Source organism: Triturus cristatus, chromosome 2_2 (genome assembly GCF_964204655.1).
Source record: "Triturus cristatus chromosome 2_2, aTriCri1.1, whole genome shotgun sequence".
Classification (NCBI taxonomy): Eukaryota; Metazoa; Chordata; class Amphibia; order Caudata; family Salamandridae; genus Triturus; species Triturus cristatus.
Genome location: NC_140582.1, coordinates 739,451,997 through 739,476,493, shown reverse-complemented (window position 1 = coordinate 739,476,493; position 24,497 = coordinate 739,451,997).

The window sequence follows — 24,497 nt, the reverse complement described above, 5'->3', positions numbered from 1 at the left end:
GTGGTTTTGGCACCTGATTCTGCTGCTTAACAGCCTTCTGCTGTTGCTGATGCTGACCACACCCCTCACTCTGCACTTGTGAATTCAATGATGGATTGTCATCATTAGTAGACGTGGATTCTTACACTCGGTTTTCCAGTGCCCTAATTTTCCACAGTTGTGACATGGGAACTTCTTCTTGGCTTCCTCAATGTTTCCTTTCCCTTTTCCTGAACCAAACCTGGGTTTATTTCCTGGGTTATTTGCTTGTTCAACCAACTGAGCTTCCTGTCTTTCTGCAACTTTCACTTGTGCCCACATTGCCTTTTCTTTCAGTTTCCTTTACTTATTTATTTATTTTTATTTATTTTGTCAATTTGTAGGGCGCGACAGCTACCCAAGAAGGGTTTCCCGGCGCCTAGACGCAGCTAGAAAAGAAAAGGCAAAAGACGGGGGGGGATTTTGAGTGGTTACTGTTCATATAGCCAGGTCTTTACAAGCTTTCTGAAGCTAAGGTGGTTAACTTCCTTCCGAATGTTTGGAGGAAGAGAGTTCCATAAGGTCGGTCCAAGATAGGCAAAGGATCTGCCCCCTGATCTTGCACGTTTGAACCTAGGTATACAGAACCGTGCTGCTGTCTGGGACCGAAGGTTTCTCTTTGGTGTGTAGAGGCAGGCAAGGGATTGGAGGTATTTTGGGACTCCACCAGTTTTTATTTTGAACATATAGTTCAAAGCCTTGAAACGAACTCTGTTCTCAATCCTGAGCCAATGGAGGTCCCGGCGGTGGTTCGAGACTCCAGCGTTCCTGGGAATCTTGCATAGGAGTCTGACTGCGGCATTTTGTGCCACTTGCAGGCGTCCAATGACTGATTTATTTGCGCCTAAGTAAAGGATGTTGCCGTAGTCAAGCCTAGATGTAATAAGGGCATTGACTACGGTCTTCTGTGTTGACGAAGGCAACATCCACAGGATTTTCCTCAACCATCTGATTATGGTGAGGCACAATCCGGTAACTTTGCTGGCCTGCTTATCCATGGATAAGGCGTTGTCTAGTAAAAAGCCCAGATTACGAGCATGGGGTACCGGGGTAGGAAGGGTGCCCATCTGTTCTGGCCAGTGCGCGGGGTTCCAGAGTTCGTTGTCTTTTCCCAAAATCAGAATTTCCGTCTTGTCCCCGTTCAGTTTTAACTGGTTTGCTGTCATCCAGTTCAGTATTTTTAGTAGTCCTTCCTTGAGTAGCGACGGGGAGTGGGGACAAGAGTTAGACAGGGAAAAAATGATTTGGGTGTCATCGGCGTAGTTCATGAGCGTTAGCCCTAGCTTCTCAACAAGTTCTACTAATGGTTTTAGATAAATATTAAAAAACAGAGGGCTCAGGATGGACCCCTGTGGCACTCCATGAGCTGCAGGTAGAGAGTCTGACTCGGCCTGTGCTGATGCGATCTGAAAAGTTCTGTTTGCCAGAAAGGATTTAATCCATTCCAGAGCCTTTCCTCTTATGCCATTTGTGTGTAGTTCTCTGAGGAGCGTTTCGTGGGAGATGGTATCGAACGCCGCACTTAGATCCAATAGCACAAGTGCTACCGTTTGGCCTTGGTCAAGGAGTTGTCGGATATTTTCGGTGACACCTAACAGGGCGGTCTCCGTCGAGAAACCAGCCCTGAAACCAGATTGCGAAGGGTGGAGTAAACAGTTTTCTTCTGCAAAAGTGGCTAGCGTGGAATGTACGTGTCTCTCGAGGCACTTAGAGAAAGCAGGGAGCAGAGATATAGGCCTATAATTGGCCAGTATTTCTGGGTTTGCATTAGGCTTTTTCAAGAGGGGTGTCACCATAGCGTGCTTCCATAAGGCCGGGACAGTGGCGAGGTCGAAGGACAAATTTAAAATGTTAGCAATGATATTCAGGGACTGGTCATCCAATTGTTTTATAATTTTAGTAGGGATGGGGTCCCTAGGGGAGCCAGACTTGACAGATTTAAGGATTCCTTTAAGATTCTCCAGTGAGAGATTCGGCCAGGATTCCAGCAGGTTTTTGTCAGCAGCAGTGGGTTGAAGTAGGCAGGGGTAAGAGGGAAGGGGTGGGTCAGCGTTAGATATTTTGGTGTTGATGTCTGAGATAATTTTGTCAATTTTCTCAGTAAAAAAGCAAGCTAATGCCTGACATTGTTGAGTGCTTAAAGGGGGTGCAGCGGCTGCAGTATTTGCGCCTGCCAATTCCTTAACTGTAGAGAAGAGGGTTTTGGGCATATTAGTTGCTTCGATGATTGTTTTTGAGACGAAGGTAGCTCTTGCCTTTGTGCACGCTGTATGATATTTGTTTCTGGCTTCATGGTAGCATTTTTTTGCATAAGGGTCGTACTTTTTACGCCATTTTCTTTCTAATACTTTGCATCTTGACTTTTCAGTTTTGAGGCTATCGTTAAACCATGGAGCCGGGGGACGATGCCTACTCCTTTTGGTGTGAATAGAAGGCAGGCAGCTGTTGGCAGCATTTGTAAGCCAGTTTTGCGTCTCAATTGCTGCGTGGTCCATGTTGGGGTTTAAGCTAGGAGGGTTATGTTTGAGTGCCGCATTTAAGGCACCTATGTCAACTGACTTCCAGTTCCTTCTATTTGTAGCAATAGTATTTTGTTTTACTCTAGGGGGGGGTGGAAAAGAGATGCTAAAGTTGATGAGGTGATGGTCGGACCATCCAGAAGGGACGGTGGCAATGTACGTGAGTTCACTGACGTTCGTTATTATGGGGTCCAACAGGTGGCCAGCAATATGGGTAGGGCCGGAGTTGATAATAGATAAGTTCATTACAGCTAGATCTTCCAGAAAATTATAGCATGATGGGATGGTGGGATCTTCCAGGTGTAAGTTAAGATCACCTAGCAGAGAGAAGTTGCTAGATGACATATAATAGGGGGTAATATGATTAGCGAAGTTAGATACCCATTGAGTTAGATACCCATACTTCGCCTCAATCTCATCACTGAAGTATTTTGCATGTCTCAAGATCTCATCAATCATTTTGCTCTGCCAGTCTACGGTATGCTGCCTGATCATTCACTGATTTCAGGTCGCAAGCCATACACAAATCTATATACAAAATGGCTCAGGTCCTTATCACCCAGATGTTCATCTCCACTAAACTGTTTGAAAGCCAGTATTAGTCTTTCATAGTAGGCATGGACTGATTCTTTCAATTCTTGATGTGTTCGATCTATTTTAACCCAGTCTGTTTCTTTGGGGGGTACCTTATTTTTCAAGAAGGCCATAACCTGTTCATACTTTTTCATGACCTCCGGATCTGGAGCTCCTGTCTTTGGATCTCTTGGGTATTCCTTAGTGGGCCAGTCTATGACTATTTTACATTCTGCCCACAAGTCTGCTGGTACAATTATATCAAACAGACTATTCAGTTCAATCCACAGCACTTTTGACAATTTCACAAATCTGTCGACCTGTCTATACCACTCGACAGGTTTTTCCCTTAGTCGAGGGAAATCATTTGTAAATGACAAAATATCCTGTCTGGTCCATGGGACATGTACATATCCACCTCCTGGAATCTCCCTCATGGGGTAAGCTGTCACTGCTTTCTCCTTTTCTTTCAGAGGGAATGTCGAGTAAGTTTTATCTGCCCCATCCTCTCGCTTTCGGTACCATCTGTCTTTCCATCTTTCTACGTCTCCCCATTTTCTCAGCAAAGCAATCATCTCCTTAATCTGCCCTGTTCGGCCTGCATTGTTCAGATTCTCAATGTCCTTATCTGTAAAATCTACTCGGTAAGGCTTTTGTAAAGCTTTTACCTTGTCCATGTCAATCCCTAATTCACTGGCTATTCCTTTCAACCTGTCATGTATGTTCTTTGCTCTCCATGTGATACTTTTGCACAGGAAGAGGATCTCCCCTTCCTGATAATTTTTCAGCGTTTCTGTAGGGATTGTTCCTACAATCATCTCCTCCATTTCCATACGTAGCATAGCTACGTCAATTCCCTGGGATTCTTTTTCTTTCCTCTGCAAAGCCTTAAGCCAATCATTCAAATCTTCAGTCGTTATTCCCACAGATTTTTCTGCACTCCCTGATTCTGTCACTCTTTGTGGTTCTAAAATTGATCCTCTATTCCTTTACACACATCCAGAATTCAAACTTGAGTTAGTCTGCACACTCAATTCTCCTCCACATATGGTATGTCTCCACTGATTTTCTCCCGTTCTCCACTGTGCTTCTCCTGTTCTCATTTCTGTCTGCTCCGGAGGAACAATCAATCTATTGCCCACATATGGAACTGTCAAACCACTTTCGCCCGTCCTCTGCTTGTCAAAAATCGGCATAACCGGGCCTATTGTCACAGGCACTGTAACTGCCTCAAGATTTTTAGTCAGTTCTCTGATTTTCTCTGTCAGTTCAAAGGTAGTTCTTGCTAGTTCTCTGGTCTTTTCATCCTCAATTTCATTCTCCCTTTCTATCTCTCTTTCTCTCTCTCTCTCTCTCTCTCTCTCTCTCTCTCTCTCTCTCTCTCACTTTCTCTCTCTCTCTCTCTCTCTCTTTCTCCCTCTCTTTCTCTCTCTCTTTCTCTCTCTCTATCTCTCTCTCTTTCCGCTAGAGAACAACTGCTTTTCAACCCAAGGGTGGTACCCTCTATCTTAATAATCCGCAGGGTGTCTCTCATCGGGGTCACTGCTGTTCCTACCTCAGGTTCTCGTCTATACGGCGGTGGTCTTTTATAGAGCATGTCCTCTAGGACATCGTCATCAGACTCATTCGCCCCATATCTCCTTGTTTCTACATTATGTTCTTTCTCTGTACACTTTCTCCCTTCCGTCTCCTCTGCTGTTCTTACAGGATATAATCCCTCGGTCATACTGGCATCACGCCATCGTCTCATCCGGTCATGATGGGTTTCCCGATCATACTTTCGCCCAAACATATACCTGTAGCTTCCCCCACCCCTCTGTTTTTCTCGTTCATGCATTTCATCTTCCCATTCAGTCAAGGCCTCAAACTGCGTCGGCATAGGCCGAGGCTCTAGACTCATCATCCGTTCCCGTAAGTTCCTCAGTATGGCCAGATTAAATGAGCCATGTTCCGGGAAAGCTAAAACTCCATCCTCTTTGGTATACTTCACCCAGTTGTCTAACCAAATACAGGTATGATACCCATACTTCGCAACCATCAAGGATGCAGGGGTTCTTATTGAGGGAAGTAACTGTCCCTCCCTAGTCACAATATCCTTATCCTTGTCAAACCAGTTCTTAACCTTACTAAACAAGGATTTCTTTTTCTTGTCCTCAGCGTGGTAATACATTTTCTTATTTCCTGCAACTTTTCGTCCTTTCTACAACTGTACGATCTCTTATCCAATTGCAGTGCGACTCACACTAACGCACCAATCCTGGAGCGTCTACGTCACTGACTCCGTCCACGAATCCCAGCGCGACTCACACCAATGCACCAATCCTGGAACGTCTATGTCACCCTGTATGTCTCCCAATCCTAGCGCGGTGTACACTAGCACACCAATCCCCGTGCTTTCACTGTTCCAACCCACTGTCCAATCACAGCGCGATCTCCCTGACGTCAGCAGTCGCTGCAGCAGCTTCTGCTCCTGTCTCCTGTCTCTCTCGTCTACCCCTCCTTTACAAAACTACTCGGTAGACTGTGTTTCAACTTCTACGAGTCTGTTAGTTACAACATACAAACATCTCCATTGTCTGCTTTGCTAGCCACAGAACAGCAAAGTACCTTTCCCACGAGAATTCCGCCTTTCCAGAGAGCAGCGCTTACCTCTGCCCTACTACGGAATCGTTACTTCCGTTGATAAAGTAGCACATCCCTCTACTCTACCCTTCTAACAAGCACCAATTAACTGTTTTCTCCGGAATGCTCCTAGGAGTTTCACAATTAACCAGAATGCCTTCTCATTCACGCACTTTCACACCAGAAAATGTAGTAAATTCATACAGAATTCTGTCTTTCCCGAGAACAGCGAACAGTCTGTCCTACTACAGAATTATATCACACGTTAACAACACAGCACTTACCTCTGTCCCGTCCTTCTAACAAGCTCAGAGAATACCTATTACCTTTCTAGTGATAAGCGTTAACGGAATGCCATACGGACCCCTGAGACCTAAGACCAGAACTTCACAGATAAACTTCGCTATCATATACACTTCTCTCACACAGAAATACGTTTCTAATGGCAACACACGGCGATGCTACCTCATCGAACCCAGACAATGCGACGCACAACTTCAATTGTTTCACGTTTTCCCCTGTCTGCATACAGGGCCAACAATCCCGCCTTTTTCCGAGAGCAGCACTCCCTCTGCTCTACCACGGAACTGTCACCCTCCCTACGTCCCAGAAGCCGTACACAATACATAAAACTCAATACAACTTCGACATATAGTGTTAGTACAAATATCAATCAATAATCAACAAGCCTATATACACGCAAATTCGCCAGATCAAGACAATAGTTAACCATCATTCTGCTACCATGAAACTGGTGCAGATCGGAGCTTCAGAAACCCCTCTACTTCCACGGATGGAGTGATCTCACAGTCGCACACGCACACACACATCACACGCTGGTGGGGCCCATTACACCAACATTCATCCTACCACTCTTATCCGTGCCATGTATAAGGGGAAACACTTTCTGATACCTAACCAATCTGCATGTACTCTGAGGTCAACGGCATCTACTAGTTGCTATGGATCTGGTGAAAAACATTTCTTTACAATATGCAAATAAATTCAATAAACATGACCATAAATAACCACCCAACACAGAGATTCAAACAGAATATTTGTTTATCTAAAATTGTAAGAAAAGCCAATTAAATGCAAATTCATTTCTCTCATATTTACCTATTCTGGCTAAATGTCAGATCCTAAGTCAGAACCGGTCCTCAGTAAAGACAATCAGAGTTTCTAGCCGTCATGTAGAGTCACCGTCCTCTCCGTCAGCATCGGGACCTCGGATCATCAGTTCGGGAAGAAGTGGCACTAGACCTCTCTAGTCTACTAATATTTATACTAAAATTACATTCTAAAATGTTACAAACATATCGAGCAAAACGGATGAATGGCGGAAAATAATGTCGTCTTGGTACATTGAGATACAATGCGAGATTTTCTCACACATTGATCCTTCCAAAAATGAATGGAAAATAAGGGGTCCATAACTAAATCGTTACTCCTACGGATGTCTCTTTTGGATAAATTGTATCCTAGTTGTGGGATCATTACAAGTTCATAAGTTCAGTATTTCGTTTTGCAACAAATATCATGTTCAGGGGCTCTTGGCATCCTTCATGGATTTGTCATCATGATCATGGCTTTTCAGATCATCAAAAGGGCAAGGTCACAAGCAGCGCGAAGCTTTCTTGCAAAATTTCCATCAACTCGAATGCAGGCCGCGGGTGGTAGCCATCTTTTGGTAGGCCTCTTTGGTCAACTTAAGTGAAATAAGACATAAAACAGAATTACTGCACGGAAATGATTATACAGTGTTATTCCCCTGCTAATACCCTTATGTGTATGTATTTATCTAGCCATTTGCGACATCAAAAGCCATTAATGCATATTAATTATAAGCGCAAAACACAATAACATCACATAAGCAACATCTATTTCGTCAATTTGCACATCAACTTAGTTCATTTATTAATTTAGCCATGCAATAGTGTTCCCACGTGTAATTCTTCTGTTAATAAGATTGATTAAACCAAACTCGACAAACTTTTAATAGTTATTAATTAATCAGTAGTACTTTTAATTATAACATGCGAAAATGAAACAGGTATTCGGTTTTAAAGAAAAAACCCTGCTCCATCAGTTGCACATAGCTATATATACGGTAGGACTTTTGAGCTTACTTAAAGATGCAGGCACTACCTTTGCACTCATTCATTCACTGAGGCATTACCCATGCAATCCTCCACTTACCCAGTAATTACTCATGCACTCATCCAAACAACCAGATAGTACTGAAATACTCAAGTAAACATACAGGCAGTAACTCTGAAGTTATGGTATCAACCACGGAGTTCTGATACACTAGGCAGTACCTGTATCTTCAAAGAATCACCTATGTACTATGTATGCAGCAATTCAATTATCCTTGGAGTATTTATGTATTCAACCACAAATTCATATTTTTACAAGTTTTACTGAACAATAGGTAGTCTTTTAGAACCATCTGGTGATTTATATAGGAAGCTGCGACATACTTTTGGATGTAGTTGGAACACTTAGTTAGGTATATGGTTTGGTAGACATTAACGTGCAGATTGTTATATGCACCATTTCCCAAAATATAAATCTGATACATATAAGTAGAACATAACTGAGATAGTAAATAGAGCACTAACAAAGCTGTAGAGAGACATCCAATAGCTATTATGTTGTGTTTATATTTATAGTGTTGAGGCACTGTATGTTTTTGTACACTTGGGGCTAAATGTGGAAGAAAGTAATGCATTGCGGAGCTGCAAGCCATTTGGCTGTGTCATGCTTAGGCTTTCCTGTTTTCAGTTTCTATTTTTGGTAAATTCTGGTGGAGTTTTTTCAGTTTTTTCCTTAAAAAAACAGTGGTTATCAGTGGTTACACATTTTCGTGCAGTGAAAACAACAGAAACAGTGTTTTCCGATGTTTATGGAATTTTAATTTAATTTTAATTATTGCTTGCTTTCTGCACTGATAGCGCGTATGTCTAGATAGCGTGTGCACAGGGTATGTGAGGTCCAAATACATTTTACTGCACCAGAATGGACTACAAAGTCAATAGCATTCTTCATTAACTCTGAAGATTGTAAAGGTGCTTTCAGCATACCATCTAGCAAGTGACAAGGATCTCTTACAGGGAAGCACTTCAGCTAAGGTATCGATTTTGACAGGCCATCATACAACTTTTTCATATACGTAGCCAAAAAATGCTTCTAAACACTTCATCTTTAGACCAAAGACCACAAAACTGAAAAAAGCAGAAGGATGAAGAGACAATGTTTTAGTGTCATCCCTAAACAACAATACTCAAGCAGAATAATGTTAGCCCACTCTTTCTTGATGCTACCTTGTACAAAAAAGTTACATTGCATTGGCCCCTTCCGGCAGAAATAAAAATGACTCTTTCACTCATCTTTTCCTTTCTTTGAATGCCACTTAGTTTGTGGTTGCAAAAGTGTTTTTCAGTGTTTATATGTTTACACCGGTGATGGCTATTTTCCTTTCAGTGGGGTTTTATCAGTTATTATAGGTTTACACCTAAATCCAGATAGCCTAGTCATGTTGCATTACTTTCAAAGCACAGGGATGCGTCATATTTACAACAGTATGATCGATTCCTATGCCCTCCCCTGTGCTGATGCAGAACTAGCTGCCATGCACCAACAGAGGCACCCTTGCACCATGGTGCAAGGGTGCCTGTGTAGTGGGGATGATTGTTTTTCTGCAGAAAGGGACACCTTTCTGTACAAAACAATCACAAGAGGTATTTTCCTCTTTGTATGCATGCTGTAGAATGCAGCATGCATAGAAAGAGGAAAAAATTAGGAGAAAGAAATGTATTTCTTCTCGTTGCCTCTCCACTCCCTACACCTCCCCTGGGAAGCATCGCCCACAACAACACCCATGCTTTTACACAAGGTGCTGCTTGAAAAGCCCTTGTATGTAAAAGGCCATGAAAAGCTACAAAGATTGTCTTTGTGAATATAGAGCACCACATTACTGTGCCGGTGTGTCGAAAAAGGTGATGCTCTGAAAAGTGCATGGGGATTGTAAATATGCTTTCTTCCCTTGATGTTCATTTGAAAATTTAATACAGAAGGGATACACCATATATAAGTGAGAAGTGGGATATGCTGTAGCTGTGTTGTACAAGAGGATGCTAAAATGTTAAAAGGTAACTAATAAATAAAGTTTTGTGTTTTGACCTGTGTTTGTTATATTGAAGGAAGTGCATGTAGTAATATTTATAAGTTCATCTGTAGATTTTAAACTGCAACATACCATGAAAACTGTTTTAGTGTTATGTGTAAGTTCGAAATAAAATAGTTGGTAGGTTGACGAGGGTAAAAATGTAAATATACATTTTTTTGCATAACAATATCTACATAACTACACACAGTCACAATGCCTACAAAAGCTCAGGCGAAAAAGCAACAGAAGCAACTAAAGTATGTTTGCAGAAATGAGTTACAAAAGGGGCAATATCCTGAAAAAGTTGTGAAAGAAAAAAGAACTCCTGGTAAGAGGACAAAGTAATTTCTTAAAAGTATATGCGCTTACAAAAAATACAAAATAAAGAAAATGAAATTATGACTATGAGAAATAATAAGAGTGGACAAACTGTACATTCCCAGAACAGATAAGATTGAAAAAGACATGGACGCAGTAATCTATTTTGTTGAAAATAATTTTCTTCATTAAAAAAAGGTTCTGTACTAGAAGTATGCTTTCATTCCCCGGAAAATATTTTACAAAAATGTGTTCTATTGCAATTCTTTTTCTTTTACATTTGTCCTCCATACGCTGCATTATTGTATTTAAAGTCTTCAATCTTTTAAAAATTAAGATAAACAATTTTCTTTTTAATTCAAACGCTTTTTTAATTAAACTTTGAAACTCCTTTTTTTGTCTGTAAAATGCTGATCTCCTTTTATATATTTTACATTTTTTTAGTAAATTCTGGAGTACTCTACTTTTATAGATTCTTTTTTGAATTTCTGAAAACTGTTTCTTCCTGCTTCCAACATAATTCTTTTTCCAGTAATCCAATTTTCCACTTTTTTGTACATTTATCATTTCCTTTTGTTTCACTGTCCTTGTTGCATCTGTCAGTTCTTTGTTTTTAAAATTGGAAACTGTTTTTGCAAGTTTTAAAAAAAAATCTTTACTTCTCTTACCAGAACACTTTTTCTTTAAAGATCAATGGTGTAGTTGATCTAATTCCTCTTTACCTTTTTAAAAAAAAAAAAAACCTCTTTTCTTTGTTCTCTTTTTCTTTGATCATTTCTTGTCATTTTTACTCTTTCTTAATAATTATGCAAAATATCTGTAAAATAAGAAAAGTTTTGAAAACAATTTATTATAATTAAAATAATTATATGTAAATATTCACATGTACATCTATAAAAATACATACAAAGAAACAAGATCAATAATTTCAGCAATGGAACAGTGCTACCTGCATAATTGTAGTAGTGTATGAGTAGATAGTGCTGGATGGGTGATTAGAGAAGTGCATAGGACTGACAGGAGGATTCCTACACTGCTTAGGTACTAACTGGATATTTAGAAAATTGTACCAATACTATGTAGTTGGTCAAAGGTCTGCATGGATAGTGCACAGAATATTGTAGTTCTACTTGTGTTAGTGGATAGGCCATTCCATAAGTACATATCTAATAAATGGAATGATGACAGTGCTGCAAACAGAGTGCATGGTGAATTTATAAGTGCTTAGGTATTGGCAGAGTAATAGGGTAAGTAGATAGTGCTGAATGGATGATTAGAGATGTGCATGACACTGACAGCAGTATTGCTAAACTACATGGCACGCAGAGGGACACCTGCGGGTCGGCTAGCAGAGGAACCGCTGCGGGCCAAATACTATAGTAAAAAGTACTGGCCGTCGCCTTGCAAAGAGATAGCTACGACCGGTAATGTCAGAAGAGGGAGCATGAAGGGGATATCTCGCAGAGAGAACTGCGGTATATTTCCGGTGTTGGCTTGCAGAGGTACAACTGCGGGCCCAACGGCTTGCAGACGAAGAGCTGCGAGCCGAACGATGGTTTGCAGAGGGAGAGCTGCGAGCTGGCAGGCTGGCTCGTAGAGGAAGACCTGCGAGCCAACTGACTGGCTCGTAGAGGGAGAGCTGCAGCCCGTGGGCTCGCAGAAGGAGAGCTGCGGGCCGGCTCACACAGGAAGAGCCGACTGGTGGTTCGCAGAGGGAGAGCTGCGAGCCCACTGATAGTTTGCAGACAGAGAGCTGCGGGCAGGCGGGCTGGCTTGTAGAGAACGAGCTGCAAGCCGACTAACTGACTCGTACAGGGAGAACTGCAGCTCATCGGCTCACAGAGGGAGAGCTGCGGGCCGGCTCGCAGTGGAACAGCTGCGGGCGAACTGGTATAGGGATAGCTGCGGGACAGTGATGTGGAGAAAGGGACCATGAAGGGGGTATCTCTCAGAGAGACAGAGCTGCGGTATATTTTCAGAGTTGGCTTGCAGAGGTACTACTGCATGTTGGCTCGCAAAGGAAGAGCTGCGAGCCGAACAATGCTTTGCAGAGGGAGAGCAGGGGGCTGGCGGGCTGGCTAGTAGAGGAAGAACTTCGATCCGACTAGCTGGCTTGTAGTGGAACAGCAGCGGCCTGTCAGCTCAAAGAGGAAGAGCTGAGGCCGGCTCACAGAAGAACAGCTGCGGGCCGACTGCAATAAGGAAAGATGTGGGCCATCGGCTTGCAAAGGCATACGTGCAGGACACTAATGTAGAGAGAGGGAATGTGAAGGGGTTCTCTCGTATAGTGACAGCTGCAGTATATTTCCAGTGTAGTCTTGCAGATTTACAACTGCAGACTGCCTCCCAGAGAAAGAGCTGCGAGCCCACCAGTGGTTTGCAGAGGGAGACTTATGGGCCAGCGGGCTGGCTCATAGAGGAAGACCTGGGAGCCGACTGGCTGGCTCGTAGAGGAACAGCTGCGGCCCGTCGGCTGTAAAAGTGAGAGCTGCGGACCGGCTCGCTCAGTAACAGCTCCGGGCTGACTGCAATAAGGAAAGGTGCGGACCGTCGGCTTGCAAAGGCATAGGTGCGGGAAGGTGATGTGAGGAGATGGAGTGTGAAGGGGGTATCTCGTACAGAGAGAACAGCGGTATATTTCCAGTGTGTACAGAATTACAACTGCAAACTAGCAAGCAGAGGAAGCGCTGCAAGCCGAATGATAGTTTGCAGGGGGGTGGTGCGGGCCGGCAGGCTGGCTCGTAGAGGAAGAGTCGTACAGGAGCAGCAGCGGACCAACTGCTATAGGGAAAGGTGGGGGCCGTCGGCTTGCATCTCGTAGGTGCGGGATGAGATGTGAAGAGAGGGAGCGTGAAGGGGGTATCTTGTACAGAGACAACTGCGGTATATTTCCAGTGTTGGTTTGCAGAGATACAAATACGAGGTGCCTCGCAGACAAAGAGCTGCTAGCCCACCAGTGGTTTGCAGAGGGAGAAATGCGAGCCAGCGGGCTGGCTCGTAGAGGAAGACCTGCGAGCCGACTGGCTGGCTCGTAGAGAGAGAGCTACGGGCCGCCTCACAGAGGAACAGTTGCGGCTCAGCGGGCTGGCACGTAGAAGAAGACCTGCCAGCCAACTGGCTAGCTCGTAGAGGGAGAGCTGCGGCCTGGCTCACAGAGTTACAGCTCCGGGCTGAGTAGTATAGGAAGAGCTGCGGGCCATCGACTTGCAAAGGAATAGCTGTGGGACGGTTATGTAGGGAGAAGGAGCATGAAGGGGGTATCTTGCAAAGAGAGAGCTGCGGTATATTTCTAATGTTGGCTTGCAGAGGTACAACTGCGGGCCCGAAAACTCGCAGAGCGAGAGCCTATTCCTAAAACCATGTAATCTTTCAAACCTATGCTGCGTCCGTTTCAATACCATTGAAACTGATAACCACCTTCTCTATACACTACAGATCCCACAAACATGCCAAAAAAAGTATAAGTGCTATTTTTATACTAGATATAGCTCTATTACTTAATTTTTATAAACACTACTATAGGGTGCATAAAATAAAGAATATGTGATGAGGAGAGTAAACGGAGGTGTAATTCCTAAACTTTAGTTATACCATTCCTTTAATATACGTATATTCAAGGGTTTGAGTGGGATAAAAAAATGATGGTTGTGTAAAAGTGGTAGCAGTTTCCAGCACCGGTAAGATCCAGCCCACTTAAAGGGCTGAGTATATTCAGCACAGAGACACAACTTAACAATTTTCCTCACTTATTATAACAGTTACTTTACCAGTGTGAAAAAACCGTACAGAAAATTTACTAAAACATTTTTTTTCCTTTTTATCTATCATAAAATATCGCTTGTAAAGAAACACCCCTTTCCACCTTGATTTCGTAAAAACGTGCAATAAATAATCCCTTTAGCAACATCTAGTCACTAACTACAAATTGTAAATCACAAACACTATTTAGATTATATCTTAAACATCATCAAATGATTCTAACCATGCATTCATACAGAAAGCAACATGTACATGTACTTTGTCCATTTACTCTCCATGTAATCTGTGCACATTTTCAACAGGCTTGCAGTATAACACCTGTCTTCACTTATATTCAAATATACCTCACAGTGTAAAATATAACATCACAACCAATGGATATGTAATATTTCCAACATAACACAGTGCAGTTTTATACCAATGAAACTGATTGCACCATTCTCTATATACTACATACCCTACCAATATGGCAATAAACTTAGAAGTGCTATTTTTATAATACAAAGAGCTTTATTAGATTATTTTTATAAACAGTACCGCTGTTAGTGGTGAGAGCTGGACAGAGTAAGTGAAGGTGTAATTCCCAAACTTTTTTTGATGTATCGTCCCTTTACTATACATATATTAACAGCTTTAAGTGGAATGAAAAATTTGGCAACTGTCTTAAACGTGTGGCGGAGCTCAGTACCACCAAGACCCGGACCACAGTATATTCAGCAGACAAACACACTCTGACAATTACCTTCACTAATAATCTCATTTACTTTAGAACTGTGAAAAAAATCGTACAGAAAATATACATAGAACATTTTCATTTATTTTTTATCTCTCACATATTTATAAAAATGTCTTCTGAAGAAACACTCACCAACAACTTTCATTTGATAACAACACCAAAATCCAAAGCCTCCCAGTAACACACCAGTCTTGACTGATATTGAAATCTACCTCTCACTATAAAAAATACCACAAATTGTCCACATAACATTTCTGTTTTTTGTTCCACCTCTGTAAAGTTAATAACACATGAATTTTCTACTCTTACCCCTTCCCCACTATTTTCACACTAAGCATAATTTAACTTACGTTCATAGTTGGTATGCAGATTTCAAATATCACAAGCGCATGCCATTCTTTCCTTGTCACACAGTATATGTAATGCACCGCTCTCATCAAGAATGGAACCAGTAATGGCACAATTTCCCTATTGTTCCATACATAAATACATGTAAAGAACAAATCAGAATAGTTCCTTGATTTTTTCAAATTGCAAACTTCTGTCTATTGGTTATTTTTGATCTTTCCATATAAAAAGTTTAAAAAAAATTTAAGAACACATACATGTGAGAAGTCCAACGTATTCTATCAACACTCTATGAAGAACATTCTACGACCAGTGCAGGTTAAAAGTTCATATTTTTTTAAAACCTAACGATATTTGTTTGCAACATTTTCTTGAACATTTAACGCACCTGCATGTTAAAAGTTCACCATTGTTTTAAGTTCGAAAAGTGCCTTCCAAATGCAAGTAGCAGGTGTGGTTGAACTGAGCACATTTTATCCTATTATATGTACTCCACGTTCAAACTGCTTTTTATTAACCAATGACAAAGATGCTTTTCGACAAACTAATATGCACCCTACTTTTAAGTAAACAATGCTTTTCATCTCCCAATCAGTTATCGTTTTGTATGAGAATAAAAAGTAGTTCCCCATCTTTAAACATATCTCTTATTCTACGAATGGACTGCATGAGCTACAGACATCTATCCATATTTTCCAGCTATACCTTTAAAATGCTAGTGTGGATCGTAGGACATAGCTATGTTTTCTGGTGCAAGAGGTATGCAGAACAGAGACGTATTTACTTAGACCTGGGTTTACAAAATGTGGACATTAAATGGTTTGGACAGAGGGGATTGAAGTGGCACCAATTGCTCCCTTTGGTTAAAACCTGTTTGCATCTCCAACACCCTGACCTCATGATTGTGCCCTGTGGTGGTAACGACCTAGGCACATTGACTGGGATAGGTTTGCAAATGCTAATGAAGGATACCTTTAGACAATTGATGTTGCTTTTGCCTCAAACTGTCTTTTTATATTGCTATATATACCAAAGACAGTAGTAGAAATGGTCAAACCGATGTTGTCCTCGGATTGAAAAATCTAGGAAAAATGTCAACAAAGCTGTGTCTGCATACCTCAGAGACCATAGAATGGGGTCGATCTACAGCAACATACGTTTTGATATGGCTGATATCTAGAGAAGTGATGGAGTACACTTCACAGATCAGGGAAATTTAGTTTTTCTGAATAAACTGAAGCTGTGCATCCGCACTTATATGTAACTCCAACTAATAACCACAAAGGCTATTTTTAGAGCCGCCTTATATTCCCAATATATGCTCGCAGAGTGACAGCTGCAATCTGGCTAGCACAGGGAGACCTGCGGGCCGTCAAGCCCACCCGGGGGCCTCATTAAAATAAAACGCGGGAACCCACGACCCCAGGGCGAACTGGGCCGATATATATATATATATTTTTTTTAAATGTTTGTTTTGGCCCTGCGGTCCTTCTGGGACCCCCTGAGCAGGCCTAGGGGGTCAGAGTGTTTCTACCCTGCCCCCTGCTCTTGTTTTATACCTTTGTTTCTCTGTTTTCTAGTGACTCACTTCTACCGAGCCACAAGATGGCTGCCAACACTTCCTGGTTTGGAGTGTTGGCAGCCAATCACAGTGAAGCTCGTGCACAGGACTTAGACTCTGCCCAGATAACGAAACTTTAATTTTTCTAATTTTTTAGCAACTACCCAACGGATTTATACAGTTTTTAAAAAATGACGCTTTCTGATCCAAGCACTACCCTTTTGCCAAATTTGGGGTAATTCCGTTCAGCAGTTCGGGCTGTAGCTCGTCGCAAAATTTCCTATGGAAATTAACATTGGGAAAACGTGTTTTGGGACCCCTCTTTTTTCTCAGCCCCACTTGACGAATCACCCCCAAACTTTCAGGATTGGAGCTGACCTGGTTAGACTTTTTATCTTGAGAATTTCGCGAAGATTCGTCAATTGACGCCAAAGGTATTAGCAAATCAAAAAATGCTTTTGCCATGGAAACTAGGTTGTAACTATAACTACCTCTGGCGACCGCCAGCATGTAATATATATATATATATATATATATATATATATATATATATATATATATATATATATATATCACACAAAACCCTGGAAGTACAGAGCTTCGAACACGGCAGTCCTGGACGGGCTCCGTCTGCCCTGTATGTCACATCCACAACTTTCCAAACATTCACGGAAAGAAATCCAGGACTCCCAGGGGTGCTTATTCAAAGTTTTAATCCAGGCAAATTATCGCCTCACCAACGCGTTTCGCTGCAAAAGCTTGTTCACGGTATGGCGAAAAACCGATAGCACACTCCTTACATACCAGCACTCAAGGATATAAAAATAGGACTGAACACAACCATTGTATTCTAGGTTTAGGCGCGATTTTGTAGTGGTTTGCAAGAAATCCAAATAATACATTATATTGCGGTCACATATTAAACTCATTGTCAGTGCAAACAACAGGCAATTGGGACATATGTTAATCATAAATATCCTAAACAATTTGTATAAATAAAGTTTTGAAATAGCCCGTATTTAACAGCATCGAACTTTAAACAATAATTATTGCGCGAACAGTTGTTTTCAATCAATCCCCAGTGGGCAACTGCATATTGTAAAATAATTTATAATAATTGATTGTCTTGATATAGCGGCCACAGTAAGCCAATTCATGCTTAAAATGAAAAAACAATAAGCCAGTGCTATAATTCTAAGAAAAAGTCTCGCCCAAGTGGGCATTCTCGTGATAGCATAATTCAATGACTAACACAAAATCTCTTTGCCGACCGTCCCATAAAATTATTAGTTCAGGAGATCACCATTATCTATATTTCCTGAATGTCAGAGAGAAGGAGGGTGACAAGAAAGAGAAAAAACATCTTATTAACTTTTCTCATTCACATAAAAATATACCATTAACCCCTTCGCTGCCAGGCCTTTTCCCCTCCTGTGCCACGCCCTTTTTTGACTATTTGGGGTAGTGTGCGCTAAGGCCCCTGTAACTTTTTGACCACATAAGGGGCCATATGTAGGTAGCTAAATACCGGTCGGTAACGGCCGAAATTCGGTAAATATCCCGTTACCGACCGGTATTTAGTCAAGTGAGATGTAGGAGGCCAAAAACCAGTTTTCGGTAAATATGAATCGGTGAATACCGATTCATAATTACCGAATTCTAAAATACCGATTCATATTTACCGAATACATATTTACCGAATCGGTAAATAAGAAGTGGTAAAAAGAGAAAAGACATGTAGGTATATTTGGTATTTAAGAAATCCATGAAATTCGGTAATTAAGAGTCAGTAATTAACACAGATTGAAAGCAGGTGGTAAGCATCAACAGTGCATATAAGCAATCCCAAAATGCAACAGCATGGACAACATGGCCGCTCTGTATGTCATTGCAAGGCGCCTACGTCTACAGGCAGCAGGTCTGAGGATTTGGAGACGGGAGGAACGCATTTACAGACAGCGCATCACACTCTTTCAACAGACTGAGGCTGAGATACATGAAAGGTACAGGCTACACCCACAAACCATCATGGACCTGATAAGGGACCTGCACCCACTCCTGGACCAGCCCACAAGAAAGGCGCATGCCATACCACCACATGTGCAGGTGCTCTGCAGCCTACATCTACTCGCATCTGGCAGTTACCAGTAGGTGATAGCTGCGGTGGGCGGTGTATCCCAGAGTTGCCTGTCCCGTTTCTTCAGGAAGTTCCTGGATGCCATGATGCAGAGAATGCACCACTACATCAGCTTCCCAAACACACAGGCTGAACTGCAGAAAAGCAAAACAGACTTTTATCACATGGCACAGTTCCCCCATGTCATAGGCTGTATTGATGGCACACACATTCCAATCTGCCCACCAGCTGCCACTGAGCACATCTACAGGAACAGAAAGTCCACCCACTCCATAAATGTGCAGGTGATCTGCGATGCAGGGAACATCATCACTGATATCGTAGCTAAGTTTCCTGGGAGCATCCACGACTCCTTCATCTTCCAGAACAGTGGGATCTACACACGACTGCTTGCGGGAGAATTTGGAGAAGGATACCTGCTAGGTAAGTAACAGTGACGCTCCATTCTACTAAGTGCAAATCATCGTGTATTGAGGCATGTGACTGATGGTTCTCTCATACTCACCTAGGTGACAGTGCATATGCCGTGCAGTCATTCATCCTCACTCCCTACCTACACCCATCAACCCAGAGTGAGAGACGATATAACGTGGCACACAAATCTACACGCAATGTGATGGAGCACACGTTTGGACTATTGAAAAGCAGGTTCCGCTGCCTCCACAAAAGCGGAGGCGCACGCCAGTACACACCCATCATCTGTTGCAAGATCATTGCCACTTGTGCAATGCTGCACAACCTTGCCACGAAGAGAGGTACAGAGGTGGAACTAACAGATTTTGAGGGCATTGAGGATGAGTCAGGACAGCCAGAGGCCAACGCAGCTGGAGTGCCAACAGCAACAGATGGGAGAGAGAGACGGGCAGAGATCACATGCAACTATTTCTGAGTAAGTAAGGGGACACAGCCAGTTGTTGGATGTCATGACGTAGTTTAATAATGCGGCACTACGCCACAACACCAAGAAAAAGCCATTCTGGCAACATTGTGTAATGACTACTAGCAAGTCCAGGGTTACGTCACCCAATTGTCTTAGGCTATGCCGTGCAGCATTACTGTTTGCGGCTACGCACTACAATGTGGGATGCCACGGATTGTGCATCCTCACTAGTGGCAGCCCCATGCCGCCTGCTGCTCCTGCGTGTATCTGAGACCGGGGGGGTTATGCTGCTCCTGCTGCTGGTTTCGATGCTTTCCGCAGCATCCCCAGCACCAGTTGTGGCCGCCTGGCTTGTAAATAGCACTTCCAGTGCACTGGTGACCTGCACCATCCCCCTCGAAACGTCGCTGCTGCAGTGTGTCAGGCCCTCCTGCATAGCCACAGAGCACCTGCAGAGCAGTGAAGTGGCAGTTGCCAGCCGGTTGAGTGCCCTCATATGACTGTCTCTCCTCTGCCGTTCCCGGCGCCGTGCAGCTCTGTCTGCATCATACTTGCTGCACAACAGCTTGATGAACTGGGACATGTCCCGCATGCCCGCAGCCATCTCACTCATCCCCACCGCCATAGCGCTGATGCCCCTGTCCATGTTGTCAAATGTAGCTTTCAGTCCCCGCATTTGGCGCTGAACTGACATCACTGCCTTTGTTTGTAGGTGCTGTATCTTCAACATGTTGCCCTCGAGCCCCGAGAACACCCCATGGCTCTCATCGTGTGCTGGTGGACTCTGCACCCGAGACCTGCGGTGCCGTCTGGCACCTGTGTGTGCTCCCTCTGAGATGGAGGGCACAGTGGCATGGCTCCCATCCTGGGGCACAGTGGTTGGCTCCGGGCCCCTGCTGTCATCAGATGAGGACTCTAACACTCGCAACCTGGCTGCAGCACGCCTCCTCGACCTCACCAATGCAGGCGGTGATGTGGCCGGTGACTCAAGCATGAGTGGTGATGCTGGCTGTGGTGCTGATTCTGGCTGTGGTGGTGATGCTGGCTGTGGTAGTGGTGATGCTGGCTGTGGCAATGATCTCTGGGCAGAACTTGTGCTGGCCAGCCCTGAACTGTCTTGCCGGTGTGCCCTCTCTTCTGTTGCATGTGCAGTCCTGCGCAATGTTTCATCTGTGGACAGAAATGCAACATCAGCTCAGTGTACCTGAAGCCCTGCATTGCAAGCATCACAATACATTTCTGTTACACTCTCACATTGTCCTCTGCCTGCTTTTCGCTAATGTGTGTACCATGCCTTGTTGTTCTGTGCTATTCAGTTCATGGTTGGGGTGTCCCAGACTACATCTCCCATAATGCATTGCCAGTCTGCACTAACACATGGACTGGAGTGGGATACTCATTTCACAATTGGGGATGTGGGATAGGGGGAGGGGGGGCAACATTGCTGTGCATGCGTCTTACCTTGTTGGGTGGCAGCTCTGGCAGAGCTGTCGGCATCCCCAAGCCCCACAACACTCTCGGGCTCTATTGTGGACTCCACCAGCTCCTCCAGTTCGGTAAGGGCAGGTGCCCTGTTCCTTCCACCTCCTGTCCGGCTGGCCTCCTTCTGCAGTTCCCCCATCTTCCTCTTCGTGACGATCCTCAGGTCGTACCAGCGCTTTTTCAGTACCTCAATGTCCCTGGGGGTCACTCCAATAGCATTGACCTGCGCCTGGATTCCCAGCCATATATTACGCTTCTCCGACTCAGGCACTTGCAGGGACTGCCTCCCAAACAGCTTCTGGTGCTGCTTCACCACCTCCTCCACTAGTACCTGCAGTTCCTTGGGGCTAAATTTTTGCTTTCTCCTCCTTTCCCCTCCATCTCTCTGTGTCTCCTGGCTGGACATAGTGAGTGTGAGCTGCACAATCAGGGACTGGCTCCCTGCCTCTCCTCTGCACTCCCAGCATCTCCAGAGTCTGTTGATTGTGTGCACCTGCCTGGGTGTGGCCGCTTCCTGGTTGGGTGGGGTTTGGTTGCACAGGATTGGCTGTTTCATCCAGTCATGTGTTTTTGTATATCCGATTCGGTAACTACCGATTCGGTATTTACCGATTCGGTAAATACCACTTCGGATTTTACCGATTCGGTAAATACCACCTCGGTATTTACCGATTTGGTAAATTCCGATTCTTGAATACCGATTGTTACCGATTCGGTAATTATTACCGAATGATTATCTACATATAACTTACCGATTCATAAATACCGATTCGGTAAAATTCGGTATTTATGAATCGGTAAAATATATTTACCTACATATGGCCGAAGGTATCCACGCCAAATTTGCGTCCTTTTCTTCCAACATCATGGGGATTCTGAGGGTACTCAGGGTTTGTGTATTCTCCTGGAGGGGTCACAGAAATGAGCCAAAATACAGCAAAATGTAGGTTTTTTTGGGGAAAATGGGAAAAACGTGCTGCAAATGAAAGCATCTGGGTTTTTCCCTGCAAATGTTATCAAAAAAGGGTTTGTGGGGCTGAAATCACTATTTTCCCAGCTTTTAGGGGATACCAGACTTTTGTCAGAAACCCAAAATTTTTTACACAATTTTGGCATTTTTCTGGGACATAGCCTATTTCCAGTTAATGGTAGAAATGGGTACAAAAGCAATAATGGATCCTGGAAAGCTATACATTTTAGAGAAGTAGAAAACATTCTGAATTCAGCAAGGGGTCATTTGTGTAGATCCATCAAGGTTTCTTTATAGAAACTAACAGTTAAATATAGGATAAATTGAAAATTTGTTGAAAAAAAGCGCCTTTTGTGTCAACGTTTTCACCTGTAACTGAAAGCAATATACCGTTACATCCGCTGGACATTACTGGTTGTGGGGATATATAGGACTTGTAGGTTCACCAAGAACCCGACGAACCCAGAGCCAAAAACTAAGCAGCAACTTGCAATGGTTTTTTATTATGTACCGGGTATATAGTAATTATTCTGTAAAAATGTGTACATGGAAAAATCGGAATGAAAGACACCTATGTATTTCTGAAATGGGAACAAAATATAGAGTTTAGAAACAGTAGATATTTGAACATTTCCGAAATTGGGATACTCATACTCAGGAAATTTGTGTCAGCCCGGTGATACCACAACTTTCCCACACAAAAATGTGTGAAAAGGGTGATTTTTTCAGCCGAATTTGAGGTTTGCAGGGCATTCTGGGTAAGGAAACATTGGGGATCCACGCAAGCCATACCTCCCTGGAATCCCCTGGGTGTCTAGTTTTCAGAAATGTGTGGGTGTGGTAGGTTGCCCTAGGTGGCCACCGAGCACCGGGCCAAAAACCCAGGTGACCCCCCTTTCAAAACCAGGTCGTTTTGAGGTAGGCAATTTTCATGTCGCCTCAATACGTTTTGGACCCTTGCCTGTCGTGGGTACTTAGGCCTCCCACATGAGTGAGGCACCGTTTTTATCGGGAGACCTGGGGGAACTCTGGGTGGTAGGAAATTTGTGTCAGCCTGGTGATGCCACAACTTTCCCACACAAAAATGTGTGAAAAAGGTGAATTTTTCAGCTAAATTTGAGGTTTGCAGGGCATTCTGGGTAAGGAAACATTGGGGGATCCACGCAAGCCATACCTCCCTGGAAGCCCCCGGGTGTCTAGTTTTCAGAAATGTGTGGGTTTGGTAGGATTCCCTAGATGGCCGCCAAGCCCGGGGCAAAAAACTCATGGGACCCCCTTTGCAAAACCAGGTTGTTTTGTGATAGGTAATTTTGATGTCTCCTCAATAGGTTTTGGGCCCTTGCCTGACGCGGGCACTAGGCCTACCCACGCAAGTGAGGTACCATTTTTCTCTGAAGACTTTGGGGAACGCAGGGTGGGTGGAGTTTTGTCGACCCACGCAGATTCCAGAACTTTCCACCACAGAAATGTGAGAAAAAGTTGGTATTTTGAACACATTTTTAGGTTTGCAATGAATTCTGGGTAACAGAACCTGGTGAGAGCCAGTGAAGTCACCCCATCCAGGATTCCCCTCGGTGTCTAGTTTTAAAAAATGTACAGGTTTGCTAGGTTTGCCTATGTGCCAACTGCGCTAGGGCCCAAAATCCACAGGTATGCACATTGCTAAAAATAATTCGGAGCCCAGTGGGCTTTCATCCGCCCTGGGGGGGAATCAGGGAAGGGGGTTTCATCCTGATATGCCCCTAGAGGGGCAGAAAGACTGTGGCTATGTGTGGGGGTGGGGGCATTGGTATGACCATTTTGGGCAGCCCCCACCCCCACGCATAAAAAAAGCCTGCGTACTCGCTGGCGCCTAGTGAGCTTTCTGCCCCCCCAGGGGGCAGATCAGGGGCCACTGCCACCATCTTCCCTCCCGGGGAAGGGCAGAAAGACTGGAATTTCTCTGGGGGTGGGGTGGGGTATTGTCATGCCCATTTTGGGGAGCCCCTACCCCTACACTAATAAAACAAGAAAATCCATGGTTTCTAGTGGGCATTCTGTGCCCCCAGGGGGGACCAGATTGGGGGCTACAGCTCCCATCTGCCTCCTGGGGGGCAGAAAGACTGTCATTTTTGTGGGGGGGAGGGTGGGGGCATTGGCATGCCCGTTTCAGGCAGCCCACACCCTAAAAACAATTGCGCAAAAAAAATCCCTGGTGTTTAGTGGGCTTTCTGCCCCCCCGAAGGGGCAGATTAGGGGCCAATGCCCCATCTGCCCCCCGGGGGGCAGAAAGACTGTGATAATTGGGGGTGGGGTGGGGGCATGGGCCTGCCCATTTTGGGCAGCCCCCACCTCTATTTTTATTTGTTTTCCAATTCCCTGGTGTCTAGTGGTCTTTTTGCCCCCCCCCCCCGGGCCAATGCC